The sequence below is a fragment of the Myodes glareolus genome, chromosome 7 (genome assembly GCF_982192425.1).
Source record: "Myodes glareolus chromosome 7, mMyoGla1.1, whole genome shotgun sequence".
NCBI lineage: Eukaryota > Metazoa > Chordata > Mammalia > Rodentia > Cricetidae > Myodes > Myodes glareolus.
The window spans coordinates 2,733,195-2,760,200 of NC_142032.1; the positions used below are offsets into that span (position 1 = coordinate 2,733,195).

A 27,006-nucleotide genomic window follows, 5' to 3' on the forward strand; every position below is an offset into this window, starting at 1 on the left:
ACCTCAGCATCCAGGGTCCGATGCTGTTTGCTCCTTCCCCAGACAGCAGCTGGAATAGTTTTAGATGAACTGTGCTGGGTCCTCACCAGCATTATAGGCATGGCTGTTGGGGAGTGGGGGAAAAAATTCCCGTAACGAGGTTCCAAAGGTTCTTAGAGCGTTCCAGCTCAGCTTCCTTCATGAATCCTGTGGTTGTTTACAGTGTGGTTTTGCAGACTGTGAAGACTTCTAGGAAAACATATAATATCATATTAGACATGTTTATGTTCACATGGCATTGTGAAGTACGATTAACAAGAACCCAGAGACAGAAATTGACAAAGCAGCCAGCCACTGGCTCTTACCTCTACCTCAGCCGGAAAATGGTGATCCTGCCTCCAGGAATCTCAGAGTGAGACTGAGAGCTGTCTCCTTCCGCTTTATAATGCGTTCTAGTTCTGGGATTAAAGTCACCACTACTGCCTGGTCTGTAAGGCTGGCCAGTGTGCTGGTTTACTTTTCTGATCCTCAGGCAAGCCTTATTTATTAAAATACACATGAAATGCTGCTACAGGGATGAATGTCCATTTAAAAATATTTTCCCTAGCAGGGGTGGGGCCTCCTGTCTGCTCTCATTCTTGCTTCATTTCTGGGTTTACACTGAACTTTGGAGGCTGCTTCTTCGCTTCCTGGGCGTTTCCAGACAGAATGGGTTGGGTAGTTCTGACTGCACCGTTCTGGTTTTCATATCTGGAAGCAGAAGATCCAGAAGGGTGGTGTTAGGTCACCGTCCTACCCTAAGGTGCTGGCCACATAGCATTCTTCATCTAACAGGTTGTTAAGTTCTGTGGATGGGCTCTTGTTTCATTAGCCCCTGCTTCCTGCCCAACACACTAGGGTCTGAAAGGAGGTGGATTTTGCCAACTCCCGTTGCTGCCTAGGAACTGGCAATAACCCGTGGTCTTCAGGTTTTTGTAACTCTGCCCCCTAGAATCTCCCTGGATTTTCTATAATGAAGAACAAGTGGTTCTTATGATCAGACACTTGGTTCCCTCTGGGATGCCAGAAGTGGGCATCTGAGTTCCAGGCTGACCCTGTGGCCTCCTGCTTTTAGTGTAGGCAACACACTTTTGCTTGAGGAAGCAAAAGAGATGACTAAGGTAAAGATCCTAGAACGGTCACCAGGTGCCAGGTCAGGTCTGTGTAGGAGCCTGGCAGTTCTTTCCCTTCCTTCACTGACACCCAGCCTTCCTCTGTGCAAGCCCACCGTGTGTGGTCTGTACCTGCAGGCCCACCGTGTGTAGTCTGTATCTGCAGGCCCACCGTGTGTAGTCTGTACCTGCAGGCCCACTGTGTGTAGTCTGTATCTACAGGCCCACTGTGTGTAGTCCGTACCTGCAGGCCCACTGTGTGCAGTCCGTACCTGCAGGCCCACTGTGTGCAGTCCGTACCTGCAGGCCCACTGTGTGCAGTCCGTACCTGCAGGCCCACAGTCCATACCTGTAGGCCCACTGTGTGCAGTCCCTATCTGCAGGGCCAGTGTGGCTACCACAGTGCTCATGTTGAAGTGACAATGTTGGTTACTGACTGTTATCTGTTCTGCTTATCATCTGACTGACTGTATCCCTGAGTCCAGTTTTCCAGAAGCGATGCCTGTGTCCATTTGTATCTGCAACAGTCATATCTAGCTGAGGATACAGTCACCTGCAGAGAGTCAGCAGATGCGTCTTTTGATGGCCCAGATGTGGCATCTCCTACACCCTTCCAGCTCTGACAGCCCAGTCATCTAGTGTAGGGCACAGTACCAAGTCAAAGGCTGCACAGACAGAGGATAATTGTGCAGTCCACTGTAGATATTTTCTTTCATTCTTTCTTGGAGGAAATTAATTCCCCTCCTCCAAGTATTTCACACTGTACAGAGTAAATGGCCACCTGGTCCTTCCACTGAGCGCAGAGGCACTGGCCAGTGCACACGTTTGTGGAGACTGCAGGCGTCCGGTCAAGCTGTGGTCTCCCTGGGTAGCAGCTGGAGCCCAGCAGAAGGGACGTGATGCTCATCAAAGGATGCCAAACACATCATCCGCGGCCTCTGCTCCAGCGCCGGTTCTCTTTAAAGTCAAGGACGGATCGAGGACCCTCCGTGGGGAGGCTTGAGTGGTTATCCGTGGGAGGCTTGTTGAGGATGCATCCTTGGCTGAGCTGACAAAGGGCCACATGGTGGGACACTGGAGCAGGCCCTGGGAACAAAGCTGCTCCGAGGAGCAGGGTCACACCCAGATGCACGCTGTTTCCTTAAAAGCCTGCTCCTTCACCTTTCCCTCAGAAAAACTGGGAGAACTTAGGAGTTGGTATAGGGGGAGTCAAGCTTACCCCACTTACCCCGACTAGGGAAGCCAGGTGCATTCCTAGCGCTGTGTGGATGCCCCGGAAAGGCCCTCATCCATGGCCTTGGGGCTTCCTGTCTCAGACTTAGCAAGACTGAAGATGTGAAGACAGGAGACTGGTTTCTTCCCTGGGCTTTGCCTCTGGTAGCCTTGGCCAGGGAAACTGGGTGGTGGGGGGGGGGGTAGAAAGTGGAGTCGTCCAGAGTCGGACCATCCTGAGGATGGGGTGGGGGGCCCTGGGCCTTCGTGAGCAGCGGAGTAGAGGGAGCTTCGGAATCAGACAGTGCTTGGTTTGAGTCTTGGAGTCACTTTGTACTGGCTTGGGCATGTCAGTTGGTGTTTCTGGGCCTCATGTGTCAGAAGTATCCAACACACTGTTCAGCAGCTACCGTGGGCATTTGGGAGTGGTGGGAGTCAGGCACGGCAAGAAGTCAGCTCTGCTTGGTTTCTAGCCCCCACACTTGTGAGCAAGTGGCACAGCCTCCCCAAACCCCGTCATGTCATCTGAAAGCCAGTTCTGACACTTCCCAGGATGGCCCCCAGAGCCGAGGAGGTTAAATTCATCGAGAACTCGCCCCAAACACGATTATGTGCGTTCAGTTTTAGGTCTCATCTTTACTTTTCGAAGCACACGGGGAACCTGTTAGCAGGTGGGGTTCCCTGCTGGGGTGCTCCCTTGCAGCTTCAGTTTATTGAGGTGTAAGTCACACGAGATGAAAGCTTTCCGGGTATTCAGTTCATGGATTCTGACAAAGACAATCTAGTTATGTAACCATGGTTACATCGAGGTGTAAAACACTTCCAGCTTGGGAGAATTCTGTCGTTGCAAATAGGATCCATCTGGATTGTGGAAGACCCCCCACCTCACCTCAGACTGTAGGGGATCCCAAGGTCTGGGCCATGCCTTGTCAGGCAGGAAGCCTCAGGGGTCCACTGAATGATAGTCAGGTTCCCTACTGGTCCCTGAGGCTCTTTCTATAAGGGATTTGTGGGGACTTCGGTGTGTTTCCTAGCCTGCTCCTCACTGGCTATAGAGAAGGGAGGCTTAGACTGCAGGGCTCCTCACTGGCCATGGAGAAGGGAGGCATAGAGCCTGAGAGCTCCTCACTGGCTATGGAGAAGGGAGGCTTAGACTGCAGGACTCCACATTGGCCATGGAGAAGGGAGACTTAGACTGCAGGGCTCCTCATTGGCCATGGAGAAGGGAGGCATAGAGCCTGAGAGCTCCTCATTGGCCATGGAGAAGGGAGACTTAGACTGCAGGGCTCCTCATTGGCCATGGAGAAGGGAGACTTAGTGTCCCGCGCTTCCGTCTTGCCAGCAAGAACCACGCGGTACACATAGGATCCTTCTGCAGTAAAGCTTTAATGCCCCTTGGGAGAGCAGGCATCAGCCAACATGGCGGAGACCCAGATAAGATGGAACCCATCCCTTATATAGGAAACAGACCCTGCTTTGGACGTGTCACTCTTTGATTGGTTCACTGCCCATTATCCCAGATGATGCCTCGGGAGTAGGCAGGGACGCAGCGGTAGAGTTACCAAGCACGTGCGCTGGGATTAAAGGCGTGTGCTACATCACCTTGAACTCACAGAGATCTGCTTGTCTCTGCCTCCCAGGCATCAGGGCTAAAGGCGTGTGCCGCCACACCTTGGGGTCACAGAGGTCAATCTCTACCTTTGTTCCTAGAAGCAATGGAGAATGTGGTCCGGCCCTCCACATATCCCCCTTTTTTTACTTCTTTGCAGAAAGGCAACTCCCTAGGAAGGTAAAGATAGAGGTCGCACTTCCCAAAATGAAAACATTACGATGGGCTTGCACGGAATCTGTCCCTAGGCTCATGACACCTGGAACCTATCCGGCCTGCCCTCTGCCAATTTTCTGGGAAAGGGAATATACGGCAGGAAACCCTTAAGCAAAGCGACTTATCTCTCAGAGAGGGCCATTCTCTGTGCGATGCTCTTAAGCTCGACAACCTTCAGGGCTAGCTAAGCCAAGCACTCCACCCTGTGCAATGGACCAGAGTCCTAGGGGTGCAGGAGCTGGTTGGCTTAAACCTTACTGCTTTAACATAAATAACCACACATCAGTAGAGGCCCCCTGTTCCAGGGCTGCCAACGCTTGTGCAATAACCACTTTGTCCCTACGATTTTGGGATTTGAGTCAGCAGACCATCCAGAGGAGAAACACTAATCCATAGCATAGGACTGTTCCAAAACATTTCCACCCCCACCCATTCTTTGAAGTAGGGGAAATGAGGGATACGGCCCAGGACAGGAGTCCTACGGCCAAGCTTATAAATCATCTCTAGGACGGTAGGGAGGGGGCCCAGAGTCTTATTGGTTGTAAAAAATCGGGGAGACACCGCCATCCTATGGTTGACTGGTAACAGCTTCAGGAAGGCTGAGAGTGTCCTCCATCGGTGTTCTGTCATCCATCCGCAAAATGGCAGGAGGAACAGCAGCCAGGTCCTCAGGCGAATCCGTGTGTTATGGATCACTCTTCACTGTTCGGGTCAATCGCTCTGGCAGCCAGAATGGGCTTTCTTGATCCTGTGGGAAGACACAAACAGCTCCCCTGGATCTCAATAAGATGGGATCCGGGCCTTTCCATTCATTAGAAAGCACATCTTTCCACTTAACCAAATCTTTGGGCCGCTGCGGATCCGAACAATGTCGTGTTGCAGCATTTTGGCCATTATCATCCAGATTTAAAAAATTTATGGTGAACAGAGCCATGGCGATGGCCATTCTTGGCATCGGGGGCAGTTCCTTTATATTATTCCCCCCTTTTTGTTTAAATAGATATTTATCCAATTTTTAATTTAAATAACCATGGCATTTTGTAACCTATCTTGAAGATACCCATAGTGTTTAGCAGAAATAACTGACAGGATAAGGGAAACTGATAGCAAGCAATAGTACAGCAACAATAACATTGCAATGTACAGCAACAACAGCATAGCAATAACTGACAGACCAAGGGCAGGAGCTGGACCATCCCTCAGGAACCCGCCAGCTCCGCAGCAATCAGGCCAGACAGCTCCATAGCAGAGGCTTTGTCCTCAGGCCTCTGGACAGATGAATCCACAGCATGAATAGTAGCATTCCTAGAAAAAAAACATAAACTCTTCTCCCAAAATAACATTTAAGAGTATTAAAAAACTCAGTGTAAAAATTTAGCACAGTCAGTACTGGAAGTAGGCTGGTCTTGAACTTAGAGACCTATAGGTCTCTGTTCTAAAGAGCAATCTTGTTTGTCTGTGTCATTATAGTAGGCCTTAGAATTAAACCATTTTAAATCTGGCACAGATGAGATTATTGTTTTAAAAATATGAGAAAACCGTTTTCCTGTTTCCAGCCTGGAGTCCTAAGATGACGTGGCCATTGGGGAACCCATATGGGGATCTCTGTTTTTTACGGTATGGGCCGTGTTGCCCCAGTGGCGCCTAGGAAAAACCCAGGCCCTGTTTGTTGATAATAGATTTAAGATTTATTGGCTCCCGTATTTCTTGCTGGTACGGTGGCCTCGGGCTCCAGAGCCCGCCCGTCATCCAAGGGCTGTGTGCGGCCCTGGGCCTGCTCGCTGCGCAGCTCCCTGTGTCCCGGTGTGTGGCTCCGCCTGTCCCAGGCCAGGAAGTGGCGGCTCCACCCCCAGGTGCCCCAGCCTTTTCCGCGGGGCTAGCCTAGTCCTCCACGGCGGCTGTGTTGGTGGGGGAGTGTGGCGGGAGCCGACACTCAGACCGTGGTGGCACAGGCCGGCAACATCTCAAGGTCCGCGCCAGAGCCGCTGCGGCTCAAGGGGCCAATGGGAGAGGCGGCGAACAGGGCCGCTTCCCTACTAGCAAACTCTCAACACCTGTGCCATAGCAAAAGCAGCTGTAAACAAACTCTCACAGACCCAGCCAACGACCCAATCACTTCAAAAATCTAAGGGCTTTTTGCATCTACCTCCCTGTGGATCCCGAAACATTAGATTTAAAACCAAATAGTTGTAAGCTGCCATGTGGTCACTGGGGAATTGAACTCACGACCCTTGGAAGACCAGGCAGCATTCTTAACCCCTATGCTATCTCTTCAGTTCCTTATTCAGATGGAAAATCTCTCGGGCTAGTAGCCAGCATTGTTCGCCCCGCCCGTTGCCCCAGGCTATGCCTTTGTTACCTAGGATCAGCACAGCTTAGCTCAGCCAAGCTGAACAGAAGCCACTCCAGCCTCAGAGCCCCTCACAGTTTCAGGCACATTGCAAGCCTTCTGACCTGGCAGCTTGTGGCACCGTTCTCATTCTCGGTACTGCTGTGATACCCTCCAGGCCAGGCACCAACTGAGCCTGCGCAATATGCCTCCCACCATAGCCACAGAGCAAAGCTCCGCTCCAGCCGCCCTCCAGCCCCAGCTGCACCCACTCCGAGCACAAACCGGTGCACGGAGCAAAGCTGAACTCAGAGAAGCAGGCTTGAAAGGACCTCATTTAAACTTTTAGGGAATTTGGGCGTCGTTTAGTCTCTTTGGCTGCTTCCTGCTGTTATTGGGCCGCTGAATTTTAGGGGTATACACTACAACATTTCAGGAGGTCTCGGTGATTCAAACCACGTGGATCTCAAGCACGTACTTAGGCTCCCATCCTCCGTGGAGGCGAAAACAGAACCTCTCCTCCACAACATCACACTCTCAAGCCCATGCCTTAAATCTAAACTACCTTTTTTAGCAGCTCCCAAATTCAAATATCCCTCTCCTGTCCAGTACACAAAAAACAACACGAACAACACGACACAAAGCCTTCGACCCTGCAAATCAGCCTTCTCCCCCATCTCCACTCTCCCAAAATCACCGGGAGGTCCTTTTTAACTTATTTTCTTTTCTGTCTCCCCCATTCTTTACCGGAGGGTCCTTTTTAACTTATTTGGGTGCGCGCACAACCTCCCACTGCTGCTCAGTTTCTGATATGCTCTCTGGACTTTAGAACGTACCTCTCTAAGCTTGCATGCCTGCAGTTCTGAATCCTCCTTGTGTCCAAGGGGTCTCCGGTGGTGCAAAGTTCTTCTTTTTCTTCTTCTTCCCGGGTATCGGCACCAGATGTCCCGCGCTTCCGTCTCGCCAGCAAGAACCACGCGGTACACATAGGATCCTTCTGCAGTAAAGCTTTAATGCCCCTTGGGAGAGCAGGCATCAGCCAACATGGCGGAGACCCAGATAAGATGGAACCCATCCCTTATATAGGAAACAGACCCTGCTTTGGACGTGTCACTCTTTGATTGGTTCACTGCCCATTATCCCAGATGATGCCTCGGGAGTAGGCAGGGACGCAGCGGTAGAGTTACCAAGCACGTGCGCTGGGATTAAAGGCGTGTGCTACATCACCTTGAACTCACAGAGATCTGCTTGTCTCTGCCTCCCAGGCATCAGGGCTAAAGGCGTGTGCCGCCACACCTTGGGGTCACAGAGGTCAATCTCTACCTTTGTTCCTAGAAGCAATGGAGAATGTGGTCCGGCCCTCCACAACTTAGACTGCAGGGCTCCTCATTGGCCATGGAGAAGGGAGACTTAGACTGCAGGGCTCCTCATTGGCCATGGAGAAGGGAGACTTAGACTGCAGGGCTCCTCATTGGCCATGGAGAAGACACAGAACCTGCAGGACTCCACATTGGCCATGGAGAAGGGAGGCATAGAGCCTGAGAGCTCCTCACTGGCTATGGAGAAAGGAGGCATAGACTGTAGGGATTCTCATTGGCTGTGGAGAAGGGAGACAGACTTCAGGGTTCCTCATTGGCTATGGGGAGGGGAGTCTTATGGCATGCAGAATAGTCTTGGTCAGGCCCTAGACTGAGTGGTGCTGCCAGGTAGCACCTGAGAATTCATAGAACTGGGGATGGGGAAAACTGAAGTGTTAAGAAAGCCAGGGCAGGTTAGGCATGGTCCAAACTCATGGCCTGTGGTCCTCACATAGAGACCACGTGTTCAAGACTTTGTCCTCAGGGTGGGGCACTAATGGAAGGTAAAGCATGGTGGTGGAGATCCCCAGGTCACTGTAGAGGACTACGGGACCCTGGTCTCTTTTTCTCTTTTGCTTTTTGGTCATGGAACAGAGATGAAAGGGCTTTGTCCTGGGAGACTGCCTGGCCCCAGGGAGGCAAGGCTTAAGGGTTAGGACAAGGTCTATCTCTGCTATAGTGCCGAGAATCCTGGCATGGGAGTGTCTGTCAGTCCGTCCTGATTCGGCGCCATCGCCATCTTCATTTAAATTGGTCGGACACCATTGTCTTTTCAAATTCGAAGCTACTGTGCAGATAAAACCCTTCAGCAACTCAGTGAAGGCAAGTCGGTGGCCTGCATTGCACGTGGTGTCCCTGATAAGTGAGAAAGAGGCCATCACCATTGCTGAGTGCTGTTTTCTGGTGCCTGCCTGTGGGCTGGGCAGTGAGGGGATCTTATGGAGGCTTATGAGGAGGCTACTCAATTGGTTTCACAGAGCCACATTTATTCCATTTCAAAAAGGCTTTCTGATAATGCCTCGACTGTTTTTCTGATTGCCGCAAGAAAATAACTGGAAGGGCTGGAGAGATGGCTCAGTGGTTAAGAGCATTGCCTGCTCTTCCAAAGGTCCTGAGTTCAATTCCCGGCAACCACATGGTGGCTCACAACCATCTCTAATGAGGTCTGGTACCCTTTTCTGGCTTGCAGGCATACACACAGACTGAACATTGCATACATAATAAATAAATAAATAAATAAATAAATAAATAAATAAATAAATAAATAAAATTTAAAAAAAAAAGAAAATAACTGGAAAAAAACCCAACATACAAGGAAAGGAAGGTTTATTTCCACTCATGTTATACAGGCATAATCCCCTGTGGCAGGAAAGGCAATGGCGGTAGGAGTGTGAGGTGCTTGCCATGTTGTGTGCAGTCAGGAAGCAGAGAGCAACAGCTTTTGGTTCTCAGCCCTTTTCCTTTTTATTGAGCATGGGCCTCCAGCCCACAGGAGGGGGTCACCCATGTTCAGGGTGGTTTTCCCACCCCAGTTAAACACGTCTAGAAATGCCTTCAGAGACACACCCGGAGGTCTGTCCTCTCGATTCTGAGTCCACTGGGGCTGACAGTTGTGATTAAATGTCACAGATGGTGTGTCCTTAGGGTAGGTTGTTGCCGGGATAGTCTGTAATAAACCTCATCTCCAGGTACACACACCCTGGTCTACTCTTCTACCTGACTTCAGGGCTCAGCCGTGCGCGTTGTCTTAGCCAGCCAGACTTCAGCAAACATGAAGTCAGCAGAGGCTTGGCATTTTAGCCTGTGCTAATTTTCTACAACCATAGCAAAATACCCGAGAGAATTAACTTATAAAAAGAAAAGGTTTGTTTTCGTTCATGGACCTCTAAATAAAGATTTCGGTCCATGCTCAGGTGGACTTGCTGTTAGGCCCCTTGGATGGGGAGGAGAATACTTAGCTCATGGCTAGAAAACAGGGGGATGGGGTGGCAGAGACACAGCAGGATCCTGGAGTCCCACTGACCAGGGCTTGGTCCCAGGGTCTTAGGCGACACCACCGTTTCCCTCTCTTCACTCTGGGACCAAACCGTTAACATAACCAAAGCTGTAAACTGAGCAATGCCCGTGTGTCGGGACCCACCCCTCTCTGCTTTGCTATTTAGGACTTGTAAGTTGTCTGGCTTGAGGTTCCATGCGGAGGGCAACTGAGGCCCCTGACCAACAGCCCAGCTGTATCATGTATAAATAAGGCTGCCATGGGCCATGTAGCGACAGTCAAGCCTTCAGATAAAAGCCCTTTGAGGGAACCCTGGATGGGAAACAACCATTGTAGAATTCTTTACAAATAAGTGGTTTTTTTTAAGCTACTAAATTTTGGAGTGCATTTTTGTTTGTTTTGTTTTCTGTTTGCAATAACAGTGATAAAATATTGTAGTCTTGTCTTTTATTTATTTATTAACAGAAACTGGGTTTATCTTTAAATGCCCTAGGGCTGGAGAAATGGCTCCGCAGTGAAGTGCACTGGCTGCTCTTCCAGAGGACCTGGGTTTGATTCTCAGTACACAATACACATAGCTATCACAACTGTCTGCAACTCCAGTTCCAGGGGTTCTGATACATCAGATATGCACACAGTATACAGATAAACATTCACACACACACACACACACACACACAAAATTGTGACAAATGTCCAAATTTCTCCTTTTGACAAGATAGTGGGGCAACACTTTGTCAGAAGCACAGTTTTTTAAGGGAGGATTTCCTGTGATGTGTGATAAATTGAGGCATCGTGGGAGCACGGAACTGGGTAGCTGCTCATGCCTTTGCTGTGTGGCCCTGTGGGTTTGGTTTCTTGTTTGCAGGCCAATCAGTGTGACTTGTGAGGCATGGTTCAAGCTGGATGGTGGCAGCTGCTGGAGCCACCTCTTGTGTCCAGATAAAGAGATAGAACTCAGTGATGCTAAACTCAGAACATGTCTGGTGACAGCTGGGCTGTGCTATTTCCTGGGGCAAGCCAAGAATGGGGGTGAGCGGAGACCGAGGAGGGGGATCCTGAGATTGCAGCACCTAGCTTGAGCCTGGTGGGTTGAGGGGTGGCCCTAGAGAATAGGATGGTACCTGTTCTATTGTGAGAACAGATAATGTCGGAGGGTGGAGAGATTATAAGTGTAGAAGTTTGTTTGGCTTTGGTTCTGAGGACGGGAAAACTCAAGAGCGCAATGCCAGTGTCTACACTGAACCTGGTGCCGCCTTCTTCCTGTAGGATAGCATGGCGAAGGGCACCACATGGAGAGACAGAATGGATGTGTCTCCTCTTCCGGAGCTACTGTCGTCATCAGGGAGGCCCTGTTCCTGTGCTGTCATCTAATCCTAACTGCTTCCCAAATCATTTTCAATGCCGTGAACCCATGAGTTTGAGGGTTGAGTTCCTAATGCATGGCTTTGGGGGATACATATAAACAATGGGAAGCAGAGGACTATCCGGCTAAGGACACCAGCCCTTTGGGGCGTCGTCCTAAGGTGGATGGGAGGGGAGAGTGTTGAACAGTGGCATAGAGACTCGGCAAAGCCCTTAATTCTGCTGTTGTGTACGGCCAGGCCTGTTCAGGAAGAGATGCATGTGTGCGTGAATGTGCGTGTGTGCGCGTGTGTGTGCTTGCATGTGTGTGGGGGAGAGAGAACCACAGAATTGGAAGGAGCTAAGGACAGAGAAAAGCTGAAACTTGTAGCACAATTTCTAATTGGTATTAATAATAAAACCCAGAGTCAGATATAGGGGTTAAATATGAAGGTCAGAGAAGCAGAGTGCCCAGCCAATAGAGAGTTCTTTTACCTCTACCAATGCTCAGCTCAAAGGAGCGATCCTGTCCTCAGACTGCATCTCTAGGCTGCAACTGTCTCCACCAAACCTCAGACTGCTTCAGACTTGCTTCTCAGACTGCCCTGCGCCCCTGTCTCCTCCCGCCTTAGCCTTATATACCTCTGTCCACTCAGCCTTATCCCTCCTGTCTCTGCCTCCCTAGTGCTGGGATTAAAGGCCTGTGATCCCAAGTCGCAGGATCATCTTTGTGTGAGCTCTGTTTTTCTTTTAGACAGATTCAGTCTCGTGTAGCCCAGGGTAGCCCTGAACTAGCAGAGATCCTTTTGCCTCTGTCTCCCGAGTCCTGGGATTAAAGGTGCGAGCCACCTCTCCCTTGCCTCTAGTGGCTTAGCTCTGCACTCTGATTTTCAGGCAAGTTTTATTTGCAAAAACACAGAAAGTGACATAATGAATCGGAGAGATGGTAGAAACTTGTAGTAGGTCTTTCCTTAAGTTTCATTTGGTTCCATCAAATGTAAACCCACAGGATCTGACCGATTATATAACTGAATCTCTCAACACTGCATTCCCTGGGCCTTCAGTGAGCGTTCACTGAGAGAGACCTCAAAGTGCTGTGTGCCAGGAACAGAGCCTGCAGCGCTCAGACAGGACAGCAGCCTGCAGTGTGGGACTTAGCCAGGGCGAGGAAGTGGCAGAGGTCACATAGTCCTGTGAGGCTGATTTTGAATAGCAAAACTGTGCATTGAATGAGGTTGAGTCAGGAAAGACCTTGCTGAGTGGCCTGGGAAGGAGAGGTGTATTTCTAGGAGTGCGACTGACTCTTGAGGGCATGCAACCCTGCTGAGCATCCTGTGGGCTTTAAAGACCACCCCCGGGGGGCGGGGACTGGAGAGATGGCTCAACAGTTTAGAGCACTTGTTCTTGCAATGGACTCAGGTTCAAATCCCAGCACCTACATGGCTGCTCACAACACTCTGTAATTCCAGTTCAGGGGATCTGCTGTGTTTAGCATGGCTCCAGGGACAGACCTGACGGGGGTGGTGACCCCCCCCCAAGAAGTATGAAACCAAGCACCCCAGAAGTCTGCCATGTTTATTACATACTGTTAAAAATGGAGGCAGGGCTTTTGTGCTGCTAAACAAGGAGGTGGGGTTATCACAGGCAGATAAACAAGGAGGGGAGGCGGGTCTGTGGTATGTAGCTGGACTGAGGACTCAGGTCTAAGTAATCCCCATAGAATCAGGTGCTGAAAGGGAGCAGTCTCCAGGGGGGGGTGGTTGGGGTGGAGGGAGAGAGCTGTGGTGGACATTTTCTGCACACGCTGTCGACTTCCACGTGCAGACCCGAGGAAGGCTTTGCCATTTCCCTCTGAGCCTCACCTTGCCCTGGACTCGGCATTGTGGGGAGCTTTGATGCCCATGGGTCTCAGGCGCTGGGGTCCCTGACAAGGTGGCTCCCGTGTCCGTGGCACACCTTAACTCAGGACTTTGCCCACGGCCTGTGCGTGTCCTCCACTCCTCGCAGGATCTGACACTCTCTTCTTGCCCCCGAGGGCACGGTATGCTTGAGTGTGTGCAGACATGCAGACGAAACATTCAACTACATAAAATAGAATAAATAAATCTTTTTTTAAAAGATTTTTTTCTTCAGAATCCTGAGGTGAAGTCAGGAGAAGAGGAAAAAACAGAAAAACACTTTCTAAGAAATTCTCAGTCACGAACTTGAAGTAGACGGCAGAACACAAACACAACCCTGAAACACAGTGACTGTGACTTACGATGGCCGCTTGCTACCCCGTGACTCACGGAAGTGTCAGGACTTTGTGTCCCAGTATGCCTGCAGTCCCTTCCCTGTCCCAGGAGGACACTGCAGAATTTGTAAATGGGCCCCCACCTGCTTACACTCCACACGCTCCTCCCCCGTCCTCCCTCTAGGAGCTCATAGGCTGTTGGGACTCTGAGGTCATCCCAAGTCCACCCTGCTTTTCCAACTCCAGATATCCCCACAGTTGGCAACTGAACTCTGAACTCAGCACTCAAGCTGAGGGCGGTTGTAGCCAGTCAAGTTCTGGTGCCCTGTGTGGGGCTTGAGACCCAAACAGAGTGTCCCCTAACTTTTGAGGAACCTCATTTCAGGCAGGAGACATTTGAGCCTTCAAAGGTTAAGATAAGAAGTTAAACCCAGGGTTGGAGAGATGGCTCAGTGGTTAAGAACATTGCCTGCTCTTTCCAAGGTCCTGAGTTCAATTTCTAGCAACCACATGGTGGCTCACAACCATCTGTAATGAGGTCTGGTGCTCTCTTCTGGCCTGCAGGCATACGCACAGATAGAATACTGTATACATAATAAATACATATTTAAAAAAGAAAAAGAAGTTAAACCCATGGAGTGTAACTCCTAGGGCATAGGGGTGGGTGGGTGATCAGAGCAAGGTAACTCCAGTGTGTTCGGACATGGTCCCTGACTTGGGTTTTCTCTGGGAGGAACGTGGTATTTTGGGAGCAGTTGAAGCCCTGGGCTCAAGCTTCTGCTCTGACCTGCTGTGAGGATTCAGCAGCCTCTAAAGCTCCCTGAGTTTCTGTTTCCACCACTTGGAGGATGGAGCTGAGAAACGGAACCTGCAACCCTGCAACTCTGCAACCCAAGGGTCACCAGGGAGATTTGCTGTGAAGAATTGATTCTGGGTCTTGGAAGCCAGATAATTGCTGGGAGCTGATGGAGGCTGAGGATCCTGGGGCGGGAACAAGGACACATAAAACCCAGGCAGGATTAGCACCATGGCCAGAAGCAGTGGGGGGGGGGGGTTGTCTTCAGGCTCTTGGCAGCAGGGTGTCCAGGTAGACAGGAGGTGAGAGGAAGGAGCAAACATCACACTCTGTCCACATCCCCACCCAGTCCCCTGGACAGGGCCTGAGTAGGAAGTAAGGCAGCATCGGTTCCCATGGCTGGAGCTTCCCTGTCCGCTGTAGAAAGAATGATCGAAAGGAAGGAAAGAGGAAACAGCTGGGAGCCCCACCCTGAGCCACCCTGTCTGTCCTGTCCCTAAAGCTGAGGTTACTATTCACGGTCCAGCGTCACAAGTGGTGGCTTGTCCTCCAGGGACCAGGACACTGAGACTTGAACCCTGCGACCTCCCGTGGGATGGTGAAGGCCTGATGGCTCCCAAGCCCAAGGCACCTGGGCAGCATCTCTGTTCTGGACACTGTCCATGGCACTCCATGGGGACACGGACATGAACTATGAGGAGGCCACTCTGAAGACCCAGAGATTCCCTCAACCCAAATATGTGGTGAACTGCAGCACTTTGTACCAGCACCCAGGAGTATTTGGCAGACGGCCCATGGTTTCTTTTCCTAGGACTGGGGATTATGGACCAGGCTAGCACTGATGTAGGTGGGTCTTCTGTCTATGTGTTACTTTCATTGATTAATAAAGAAACTGCCTTGGCTTTTTGATAGGGCAGAATTTAGATAGGTGGAGTAGACAGAACAGAATGCTGGGAGACAGAAGCAGAGTCAGGCAGATGCCATTAAGCTCCTCTCCGAGATGGACACTGGTTAAACTCATGCTGGTAAGTCACAGTCAAGTGGCAATACAGATTATTAGAAATGGGTTAAAAGAATATGTAAGAGTTAGCCAATAAGAGGCTAGAACTAATGGGCCAGGCAGTGTTTAAATAAATACAATATGTGTGTTGTTATTTCAGGGTATAAGCTAGCTAGCCAGGCGGCTGGGAGCTGGGCTGCGGGAAGTGGCCCACCTCTTCTTTTGCAACATAGCACTCCACTGCTTGCCCCTAGTGTGTATGACCATGGCTCTGGGTATCAGGCACCTGGCAAGATGGTGACTCCTTGGCACTGTATTGCTGGTAGGGGTGCCAATGAGGAGAGGGGTGTGGGCTTGCAGAAGACAAGCCACCTGGTTCCAGCTACTTCTTTGTTCCCCTGAAGATCTGAGGTTCCTTATCCTGGGAGGCAGTTTTGTTTCCTACTGACAGGTTCCCCATGGGTACTCCCCAGGGTGCTCTCCTCTGAGGCTGTGCAAGGTACACATGGTGCCAGTCTGGGAGCACGTGTGGAGAAAAGCTGGCTTATTCACCCTCTTAAGAAAGTTTAGATTCACGGCCGATGAGAGTGTTCATCTGGAGGTCTGGGTTTCTGAGTCCTCTGTTGGGTGGGGCCAGCTCCAGGGCCTCCACAGTTGGAGCTCTCCAGCTCGCGTTTCCGTTGCTCCTGCTCTGTCTGCTCTCCCCATCCTTCTTTGTCCTTCTTTTCTGATCTGCCTAGAGCAAGGATGGCGTTTTGGTACCTACACCCCAGCAATGGTCATCACAAGCTTTTCCTCTCTCTTTCGGGTCATCCACCTGGATTTTGCAGCAGGGAACTTCTGTGGGTGGGGCATGGACCTGGATTCAAGGGAGCTTTTCCTTTTCCAGATGCAAGAGAGGTTTTTGCATTGTTTTTATTTTTTTTAAGTAAACTTCATTGTGTCTTGATTTCCATAAATCATGATATAGGGTGAGTGTGAGGATCCAATAAAAGGGTGTGGGCAAAGGGGATGGGGCTTCTGCAGTCAATTTAGGAGCCCTGAATGTTTACTCTTTATTATTAGATTCGATTTATGCACCAATAGACACATAGGTAGTAAGTACACAGCTCATGGGTTTTTGGTATGTGTATATGCAAAGTACCAGACTCTTGAACATGCCTGCTCTGGTCTCTTTGTACCCCCTAGTCATCAGTTTGGTGGCCTTAGGAGTAAGGTCTTTGGGAGGTGATTAATCATGAAGGCTAAACCACATCAATGGGATTAGCACCCTTATAAAAGATTCCCCAAGAGCTGCCCTGCCTCTTCCACCATAGTGGGACACAGCCAGATGGTGCCAGATACATCCCAGAAAGCAGGCCCCCCTTCAGTAGCCGTTGGATTTGCCTGGGATTCTTCTTGGGCTGCCCATCCTCCATGCTGAGAAATTAATTTCTGCTGTTTGTCAACTACCCGCTTTATTATTTTCTTGCAATCCAAATGAACTAAGCCAAATATCTCCCAGGCATGTACTGTGAATATTACCTGGCATGGCAGAAGAGACCTTGAAGGTGCGCATCAGACAAGGGGAGGAAAAGCTTCCTGGATTACCTGGAAGAAAGCGGATGCCCCGGTGTCATCTCAAGGGTTCTCATAAGTGAAGGAGACAGGCAGGATGATCCGACGTGGCATTTTGAAGCTGCAGAGCTGCTGCCTGTGGGGTTGGGGGAGAGCTGAGCCGAGGAATGCAGATGTCCTTGGCAGTCTGAAAGAGGCACGGGTGGCTCCTTCCCCACTCCTCCAGCAAGAACCAGCCTTGCCCCCTTCCTTCTACCTTGAATGTGGCCATTAGCCCCATTTCAGATGCCTGACCTCCAATACCCTTAGAGAATGAAGGTGTTTTTTGTGTGAAGCCACTAAATGCTAATAACCTGTTACCATAGCAACAAGAAGAAGCGTGTTTTAACGTACCACATCAGGCAAAAATGGAGAATATTTTCTTTAAAACGTTGTCCGGGCTGGCATTGGACTTGCTATATACCCGAGGAGGACCTTGAATTCATCCCTCAGCCTCCCGTCCCTGCCTCTTAAGTGTTGTTATTACAAGCACGTGCCACCAAGCCCGCTTTATTCTGTGCTGCACATGGAACCCAGGGCTACACGCGTGCTATACTAGCCGTCCTTATCGGGCTGTGTCACCTGCTCTTATGAATGCATCGCTCCAGAAAGTTCCCTGTGCCCTCTATGTGCCCGTGGACTCCTTGTGGGCTCCTTAACCCAGCCTCCCTATTTCTGAACTTCTACAGGAACCATAGAGTATGCACTTCCTGCTCAGGGCCTCTTACTCTGCAGTGACCTGGAGGCTGGTTCCTGCCGGGTCTCACTGCTGAGCTGCGGTAGCTTTGCATGACTAAACTGCACTTGGCTTACCCGTTCTCTTCCAAACTGTGCTTGACTCCCGTGAAAGCAACAACAAATACAGAAATTCTACTGTGTGTTCTGGAATAAATCTCATGTTAGATGCAAACCTTCATGTCTCATAGGTAAAGGCCCGAGAGTGGAGTTACTGGGTTGTAGGTTTGGTGCACACAGGGGTTTCCACACGTGGGGACTGGGTGTCAGTGGCTGCCCAGCTTGCTTGTAGTAATTTCTGGTAGTACACATGGGGTGGGTGCCTTGTCTGGACCAGGAGAGAAGGTTTCAAGATTGAATTAGGCACCCTCCATGATGGCTAGGTGGCTTCCCACGTTCATGAACACCTTTTCTCTATCCCAGGTGGTATTGGAGCGTTCTTATAGGTCTCCCTGAGTGGAACTCTTGCTAGCTCTGTTCATAGCGTGGATTCCGAGGCCTGCGGCAAAGCCCTTTCTTTGGCAGAACTGTTAAAGGAAGAACTGGATATCCCTGGAGTCCACCTAGTTCTGAGTTCTTAGTCCCATCCCCCACCCTGGAGGAGTGGCTCAGGGGCTGGTCTGTTTTGGAGATCAGTCATAAGGGTCAGCTCCTCCCACGGGAAGGGAAGCTGGCCCTTCTCCTGCAGACAGCACAGACTAGGAGACAGACTCAGGAAAGCAGATGGCTTCCCAGATGGCAGAGAGCACAGCCCAGCCCATGGAGAGGGTTGTATGAGAGACCAGGATGACAAGGGGAAGTGGTGAGAGCCTCATTCAGGCAACTGATTGGTTGAACAGTTGAATCGTATGCAAAAAGCATACAGCAGGTACTAGAGGCGGGGATTGTACCATGACCTTCACAGTTAAGATGGGGCCGAAGGGGAGCAACCTGGAGGCAGAAACCAGCCAGGTGGGTGAGGGATCCTCCGGGAAGTTCTTCGCACTGCTCTGTTTACCTCATGGTGTCCCCTCTGCCATGCCCCCCTCTGCATCTTGCTCAGTGAGCACAGTTCCCCTACCAGTCAGCATCCTCTTTCTGGGGTTGTCTTCCCACAGCCTCCAGCAGCATCAGTCTGTCCTCCCCCTCCCCCTCCCTGCAGCATTTACCCAGCATCCCTAAAGAGCTCAGACGTCTGTGGTGCTTCTCATTGTAGTATCGATCTGAAGTCACTCACTCAGCAGAGGGTGAACAGTCAGCTCCTCCTGGATGACATTCTCATGGCTGCGTGTTCTCTGGTCCGGAAGATGGCAGCCTGGTGGGGTGGGCAGAAGAGGACTGGGACAGAACACGGGCTGGGCAGATGTTTATTAAGGCCCTCCCTGGTTGGTTCTGCTGACTTCCTTTGCAGGGAGTGCTGGAGCAATTGCCGGTGGCCGGCTGCTCACTTCCCCAGTTCATGTGCAGCCTCTGGAACCTTCTTGTTCACTAGCCCAGAGTATTCTCAGCATTCTGCTCACACCCTACAGAACCCTCCCAGACTGAATGGGAAGCAAAGGCTTGTGCGTGTGTCCCGGAAACCAGCCCATCTCCTCATCTCAGGGACAACATGGGACGCACACATTCCAGGTTCAGTGGGGTGTGCCTGGTCATCCCGGGAGGGGACAAGGCATTCCGCTCTGCAGAGGAGATGGTGCCAATTAATTGAGTTCCAGACAGGCTGTTAAGGATAACACTGAGGTCAGAGAGGCTGTCCTTGCAGGCCTCCCGTGGCCGAGCAAAGCCAGAATGCTACGTTCTTGGAGGAATAGGCCCGTGGTACAAGGACAGGGATAAAGGGGCAAAGGGACCTCTGTGGGTTACCAGATGGGGCCATTGGTCGTCCAGGGATGGTGATGACAGTACAAAGTCCCCTTCCCTGGGCCCAAGCATTGCTGAGTTGGGTATGGGACTGGAACAAAGGGTCCTGGGCGGCCGCATGACCTTCAGCCCACTAATATACACATAACACACTCATTGGAGTGCCTGAACACCCAGGCTGTCTCTCCAGACCCCTGAAAATTAGTACACACACTATTTCCTGGCTTTGCCTGTCCCAGGCCTGTTCCCCCACCTCAGGTCTGAAGGGTTCAATCTGCGTTTTAGCCAAGGTGCATGGTTGGGTAGAGGTTGGGATAAGGAGTTTGGGGTTTGTTTGCTCTATTCCTAGTTGGTGCAATCTTGACTTTTATAGGTTGAAATTCATAGCTTATCTTTATTTGGTGGTCAAGCCTTTGCCTTCTCTGGCAGGTGCAACGCTAGGGACAGTTTATGAAAACATGTCTGCCAACTTCATCGTAGAGTCTTAGGTGGCCAGTGGGCTCACGGCTGACCTCTGGGCTCACGGCTGACCTCTGGGCTTGATGCTGACCGCTGGGCTCACGGCTGACCTCTGGGCTTGCTGCTGACCTCTGGGGTCACGGCTGACCTCTGGGCTTGCTGCTGACCTCTGAGTTCAATGCTGACCTCTGGTCTCTAGGGCCGTGATACCCACCCATTGCTCTGTGGAGATGTCCCACATCTAGGGAACTAAACTCCCTCCCTAGAAAACACCGTCAAGAACCCGTTACCTTTCTCGATAAAAGGCTTTAAATAGATCGAGCCTGGGGGCGGTCTAGTCTTCAGTATCTCCCAGGGTTTCTCTACTGCCTCTCTGTGTTAAGTGTTCTTTATCAACTCCTCTCAGAGGGATGCTCCTCTTGAGATTCTGCCATGCACACTTACCTTAGCAAAGCCCGCTATTAATCAGTTCCTGGACCCAGCTGACGAATCCTGTTTTTGTTGACATGCAAATTAACCACTAAAGTTTTTTTTTTATTTTATTAAAAACACTAAGAAATAATTATGGGTTTTAAGCTAAAAGGATCTTAAGAAGTCTTTGAAAGAACATTTCTCCTTTCTCCCTGTAAGCTTCCAAGGCTCTCCCCTGTGTGGGAAAGTGTTACCCACTGTACTGAGTGGGAGTGGAGTGTCGGGTCCCGGAGGTCCCTGTGGTCTGGACAGCAGCCGCCACCCTCTTTCCTGGACTGTGCTGGGCAGTGGTCCTGGCTTGTTCCTCCCAAGGCTCCCCTGAGCCTCTGAGCATTTGTCTCTCTTTGCCTTTACCTTCTGGAAGCAGCAACTTTGTACCATGAAAATACTCATGCAGAATTTGTTAAGTTTTACTCTATAGATCAGGCTATCTCTGAACTCACTATGTACTCCAGGCTAGCTTTGTATAATGAGCCTCCTACCTCGGTCTCCCAAGACCTGAGATGCTAAGTATGAGCCGCCATAGCCAGTTACATAGCCTGTATCAACGCCGGTGCTGTTGGGTCCAATGTGGCTCCCAAGGGCTATCAGGAATCCCAGCACTCATTCTGCAGCGCTTTGGTTCATCTGCCAGGCAGGGAGAGGGAGGAGGGCGGCCACTTCTCAGTCCCTCAGCTACATCAGCATTCTGGGCTTCGGAATGGCTAAGGAGAAGAAGCTGAGGTAGACCTGTTCCTGGTACTACCTGCCCTGAGACCACATCCCAGTGCTGCCACGTCTTGGTGTCTAAGGGAGACTGTAGCCCTTAAGCTCCTGGCATGGCATAGCACCTGTAAGAAAAGGACACATCTGTGCTTGGGATGCCCTCCAAGGTGAGCGGGGCATTTGCACACCTGCCTTGGGACGTCTCTCCTATTAAAGAACACGGCAGAGGTCTCTGTATGGCGCTCACACCTCTGCTCTCACAGGTTCCTGTATGACGCTGGAAGTTTGTGTTCAAGTTCCCCAGGCTTGGGATGCATGGTTGGCTGAGAAACACCCCTTGCCTGGGTGCAATGCAACACTCTCTGCAGTGCGGAGATCCGTTAAAGAAAGGTGAACCCAGTCACTCCATCCCCCGCCCTCACCTCCTGTCCCCCTTTCCTCCCAAGGACAGGTGGTGGAAGGGAAGTGGTGTTTTGCCCAAAGTGAGACCAGCTAAGTAGTATAGTAGAAACGTTTTCCTTAGCTTCTGAGCAGTCCCAGAAGCTGCGGAGTGGCTTCTCCACCAGAATCACCCCAAGGATGTTCACCATCACTTCGGAGGGCGTCTGTCCATGTTCTTGGTTATTCTAAAAGTGCCCCTGGGTGAGCAGCCGCCGAAACGGGAGGCTGGGGCCAGACAGTCTCTCTCATCCTTGGCAGTGCTGGCCCTCACAGCTCCCATCACTAGGCATTTTCCTGAAGCTTCCGTCTGCCAAGTGTCTGTCTGATATGGATTTTTCAGCTTTGATGAACTAACCCACAGAATCTAAATATAGAGGGGATATATTTACTGACCTTGTATGTTTGAGGGTCCCTGCCATTTCAGAGTGTAACCACCAGATCATCTCCTCTGCAGCAGTTGGACCAATTTGATGATGATGATGATGATACTAAATAAATAAATAAATACACAATAAATAAATAAACATTGACTGTTTGCCATGTACCAGACTTGATAGGTACTTTTTTTATTTAATCTTCATAGTGCACCAAAAAAAAAAAAGAAAAATAGATCACCATGGTTACCCAGCCTCATTTTCTAGGTGAGTAAAATGAGGTCCCAAGAAGAAAAGTCACCCACTCCAGGCCTGCATCTGTGAAGTGGCCAGGCCAGGATTCGAACCCTCACTTTCCTAACTCTGTTCTTGGTCTTCTGTGACATCAAATTACCCATTCCCTGCTTGGATCTTTGAGTTTTGACCAAGTAATATCTTGAAAAATGAGAGCTGTTGTCAGTTTTGCATCCCAAGGAAGGCAGAACTGCATGGTTGTTTGACTTGCAAATGCCCTAATTCCCCTGTACTTTTTTTTTTGCTGTGTGAAATGGAGATTTTTATTCATAACTGTTATGACTGTATGTGTCCCCCATTTTTCATGTGTTATGAAATTAATGCCCAATACAGCAATGTTGAAAGGTGGGCTCTTCCCGAGGTGACAGGTCATAAGGACTCTGCCCTTGTAGATGGATTAATACGGGTACCTCAGGAGTGGGTTAGATCACAAGGGTGGATGGGTTAACACTGGTACCTCAGGAGTGGGTTAGTGATCACAAAGGTGGATGGGTTAACATGGGAACCTCAGGGGTGGGTTAGTGATCACAAAGGTGGATGGGTTAACATGGGAACCTCAGGGGTGGGTTAGATCACGAGGGTGACCTCCTGATAAAGGATGACTCTGTCCCATCTGGTCCCCAGATCTCTGCTCCTTCTGCCTTTCTGCTCCCTGCCATGAGGTAACACAGCAGCGAGGAGGTCCTATCCACACGCAGGCTTCTTGGCCTTAGACTTCCCAACTTCCGGAACTTGTTCTAATTTGTTCTCTGTTGTTTTGATAAACACCGTGACCCAAGGCAAGTCCATTTCCAAGTAATGGGCTTCATGAGAGAAGTTAGGTCAGGAACCAAAGCAGAAGCCAGGGAGGAGCTTTGCTAACTGCTTGTCATCTCCTGCTTCCCGTGTGTGTGTGTGCTTAGTGTGTGTTAGTGTGTGTGGTGTGTGCTTAGTGTGTGTTAGTGCATATTAGTGTGTGTGTGTGGTGTGTGCTATGTGTGTGTTAGTATGTGTGTGTGGTATGTGTTAGTGTATGTGTGTTAGTGTGTGTGTGTGGTGTGTGCTATGTGTGTGTTAGTATGTGTGTGTGGTATGTGTTAGTGTATGTGTGCTAGTGTATGTGTGTGTGTGCTGTGGTGTGTGTGTGTGTGTGTGTGTGTGCTGTGTGTGGTGTGTGCTATGTGTGTGTTAGTATGTATGTGGTGTGTGTTAGTGTATGTGTGTGTGTGCTGTGTGGTGTGTGTTAGTGTGTGTGTGTGTGTGTGTGTGTGTGTGTGTTATGCCATGCCTTATTTCTCATACGACCCAGGGCCATCTGCCAGGAGTAATGCTGCCCACAGTAGCTTGGGCCCTCTCACATCAACAGTCAAGGCCGTTCCTTGCAGACATAACGGCCCATCTTATTTGGGCAATCCTCTGCTGAGACTCCATCTTCCCAGGTGACTCCTGGCGGTGTCAGCTTGACAGTAAAGACTAAGCAGGACAGGTACTCAAGGAAACAAATACTCACTGTGAAATGCCCAGCCCCACACGTTCTGTTGACAACGCTTGTGCCATGGCCTCATCTGTGTGGGGCCTGATTTCGGGAGAAATGCTTCGAGCTGGAGAACTCTGCATCCAGCTGGGCAGCACCCAGACCTTCAAGGCTACATTCTTCTCTTCCTTAGGATGGGAATCATGACAGCATCTTTGCAAGGCAGGGTTTTCAAGAGTCTGGCTTATTAAGTGCTCGGGTTGGCACGTAACGTGTGTCCAGTGAGAATTTGCTGGTAGATTTCAGGGTTTGTCTATTTCCAGCAGTTTCAAACAACAACTCCAGTCTGAGTAACAAAAGGAAATACATGGAAGGCTGACTTGGGTTACAGGCTGCAGGTCCATCATCCAGCCACAGCAGGAACTCAAGAACCCGGAGGCAGGAACTGAAGCGGAGACTGCTGAGGAATGCTCCTTGCTTCCTGTGGCTTGCTCAGCCCACTTTTTAGATGACTGAGGACCAACTATGTGTGGGGCATACCACCCACAGCGGGCTGGGCCCTCCCACATCAGCCATTAATTAAGAAGATGCCCTACAGGCCAATCAGGTGAAGGCAATTCCTCGATTAGCTTTCCTCCTCTCAGGTGGCTCTGGTTCACAGCAAGTGGACGAGGCTAAGGAGGACAGCAAAGACAACCTTAGACCGCTGCATCCCACACGCTGGGTTTACAAGATGCACCGTTCTACCAACCGAGCTGTACCCGCTCCCGTGTTATTTTGGCGTGATTCTCAGCCTCCGTATTGTTTCTTCTGTGAATATTTGAGGCTGTCTCTTTAAAGGAATTTTTTTTGTAAAGATTCCACAACTGTGCTGTGAATAAGAAGTCATTAATATCAGGTCCGTGCTTACATTTTTCATCATCTCACAAATTAAACACAAAAATTAAGATCCTGTAAAAGCTCACAGGTTGTAACCCTTGTGACCGATGTGTTTTGAGTCTCTGTAGAGCTGTAGGCAGCCATTGGTGTCTGGGGCAGAGTCAGGTCCTGGAAACCCACTATGGGGCAGCATTTTTAGGGCCTCAAACCTGTTGAAGGAGTTCAGGAATGCCAAAGTTTCCACTGATGGGACTTGGGGATGGGACGAGAGAGAGTATAGGATCTTCCTTGTCTGGGAACCGAGACGGTTCCTCTGGCGAGAGGTGTATCTGAGGAGAGAGGATATCTGGCTGATTGAACAGCGGATTCCACATTGTAGCATAACTGGGTGGGTTTATTCCTAATCTTCTGGCTGAGAGGTAAAGCCTCTGTTGAGAAAGACTTCGTCGTCCCCCGAATCTGTGGATAATCGTCACCAGGTCCACTCTTGGACACACGGAAGCACCCACCTGTCTGTCCGCTGTGGTCTCTTCTCCTGCTGGTGTGCTGGAATACTCAGACAAAAGCAGATATTCCTGCCTTAAGGAAGGAAGCCTTTATTCTGTGCAGAGTTCACGACTGTCAGCCATCACGGTGGGGAAATCATGGCAGCAGACGCTTGAGGCACCTGATGGTATTGTAGCCACAGTCAGGAAGCAGAGGGTGAGGGAAGAATGCAGCCTGCTCAGCTCCTCCATGCCCATCATATCCCATTACACATTCCAGGATCTCAGCCGGGAAATGGTGCTACCCGCAGAGAACCGGGTCCTTCCACCTCAGTTTGGGCAATCAAGATCACTGCCTTCAGGTACGCCCAGAGGCCAGCTGATTCTAGTTTCTGTCAAGCTGATAATTAACACACACACACACGCACACACACGCACACACACACCCATCCGTCTGTCCACTCCAGTCTATCTATCCATCCATTCACCAGTGCATCCAGCTATCCGACATTCACAGCCCCATGACTTGTCAGGAGCTAGGGGCATCAGCAGACAGGAAGTAAGACCTGACCTCTACCCCTGGGACAGAGTCCGTGGGGTGGGGGAGGGGCGCCGGTGGCCAGAACTGCCTTGAGACCTGTGTGGAGCTTCTCTAAATGCCGGGTGCTGGTGAGGGGCTGCATGCCTGCTGCGACTAGTTTATGTAAGTCGTTGGTTGCATTTCCTCACCTTTCCTAGCAGCTGCCTGGACATGCGTGATGTAAAGGCCTGGCCACCTACGTAAGGTGAAACTGTTCTACCCAGCTGAGCATCTCCTCTGGGAAAACCTGCCGGTTCTGGACTGTTCGGGAAGCAGGAAGGAATACTAGAAGGTGCAGCCCCTGTGACAGCCCCCATTCGGCTCACGCCGGATGCTTTGGTTTCAACCACGGAGCGTCCATTTCCATAAATAGGACTTAGCATGTGGAGAGCAGTTATTTTATGCTCAGCATTCTCTGTGGTGAGAGGGTCTCCCCGCTCATGCTAATAAAATTTCCATTTACTCTGGACATCAACCACGTTAATAAAAAAAAAGCCATCAATTATTTAGCGAGATGGAACTTAGACCTGGTATAATGTGTTAGTTCAGCTATCCGTGAAGCTGCTCCGGGGCAATAAAAGAGGACATTTCCCAGTAACCTACACATGACCTTGAGAGATCAGCTTTCCAAGAAGACACTGCAAGGAGGGTGTACACGGAGAGAAAGAGCAGGCTTCTCCGCAGAGGCTGTGATTTAGGCAAATGCCTGTCGTCAGGGAAAGGAGAAATGGAAAATGTATATATTGCGTGTTTTAAAGTTGTAAGACCTTAATAAAATGCCGTTGGAAAGGACTGTTTATTTAATAGATAAATAAATCCGAAGGTCGGCAAGGAAAGGCGAGCCTGTGTTGAGGCCACCTGTCACGTTTTACGTGAGTCTGGAGCGCTGCAGTGTGAGGTCAGCCCAGTGGCTCCGTCTTCGTCTTTAAAAGTGTTGTATTTAGGGTGGAAGATCGATTTTCATGTATCTCAGAGAGCCGGGGAGTCTGCTCCCTGCCCTTCGCTGATTAATGTCCCCCATGGAGACAAGGGCAACAAGCGAGTTTATGAATTACGACTCGTTTTGCAAGACATTTTTTTTTTTTTAGGAACGTTTTCTCTGATTAAAGCCATTAGAGCCCAGAGCAAATAGAGCTGTGTCGTATTTTTACGTGCCTAGCATTTTGTAGCTGGAGCCAGATGAAGCCCACATTTTAATTCTTAGGCCATTAAGGCAAACCACGAGGGCTAAGCTAACTAGCTGCTCCCCACTGCCAGGCTGGGGTTCCACGGAGTTCTGTAGCAGGAGACTTACTGATTTAGTGCCCTTATTGGTTTGTCTTCACTTCACTGCAGAAATACTCTTTTCCTACATCCGTCTGTGCTGCAAAAATTATTTTTAAAAGCGACGTGGTTGAAGAAGGTATTTGAGGCTTCCAGGATTAAAAGTGAATGAACAAACCCCCTTGTCAACTTGCATTTACAGTCACTAA

At 50.2% G+C, this 27,006-nt stretch overlaps 1 protein-coding gene and 1 long non-coding RNA gene across 3 annotated transcripts in view; one reads left to right on the forward strand and one right to left on the reverse strand.

Annotated features, from left to right (window-relative positions):
• Positions 1 to 27,006, forward strand: part of Hspa12a (heat shock protein family A (Hsp70) member 12A) — a 156,215-nt gene that overhangs the window by 94,651 nt on the left and 34,558 nt on the right. The gene's annotated exons all lie outside the window — the stretch shown is intronic.
• LOC148121280 (uncharacterized) lies at positions 3,710 to 7,857 on the reverse strand. Its single transcript, XR_015738317.1, has 2 exons — positions 7,333 to 7,857; positions 3,710 to 5,472 (listed from the first exon to the last, which is right to left on the reverse strand). It is a non-coding gene; the product is annotated as an uncharacterized LOC148121280 (long non-coding RNA).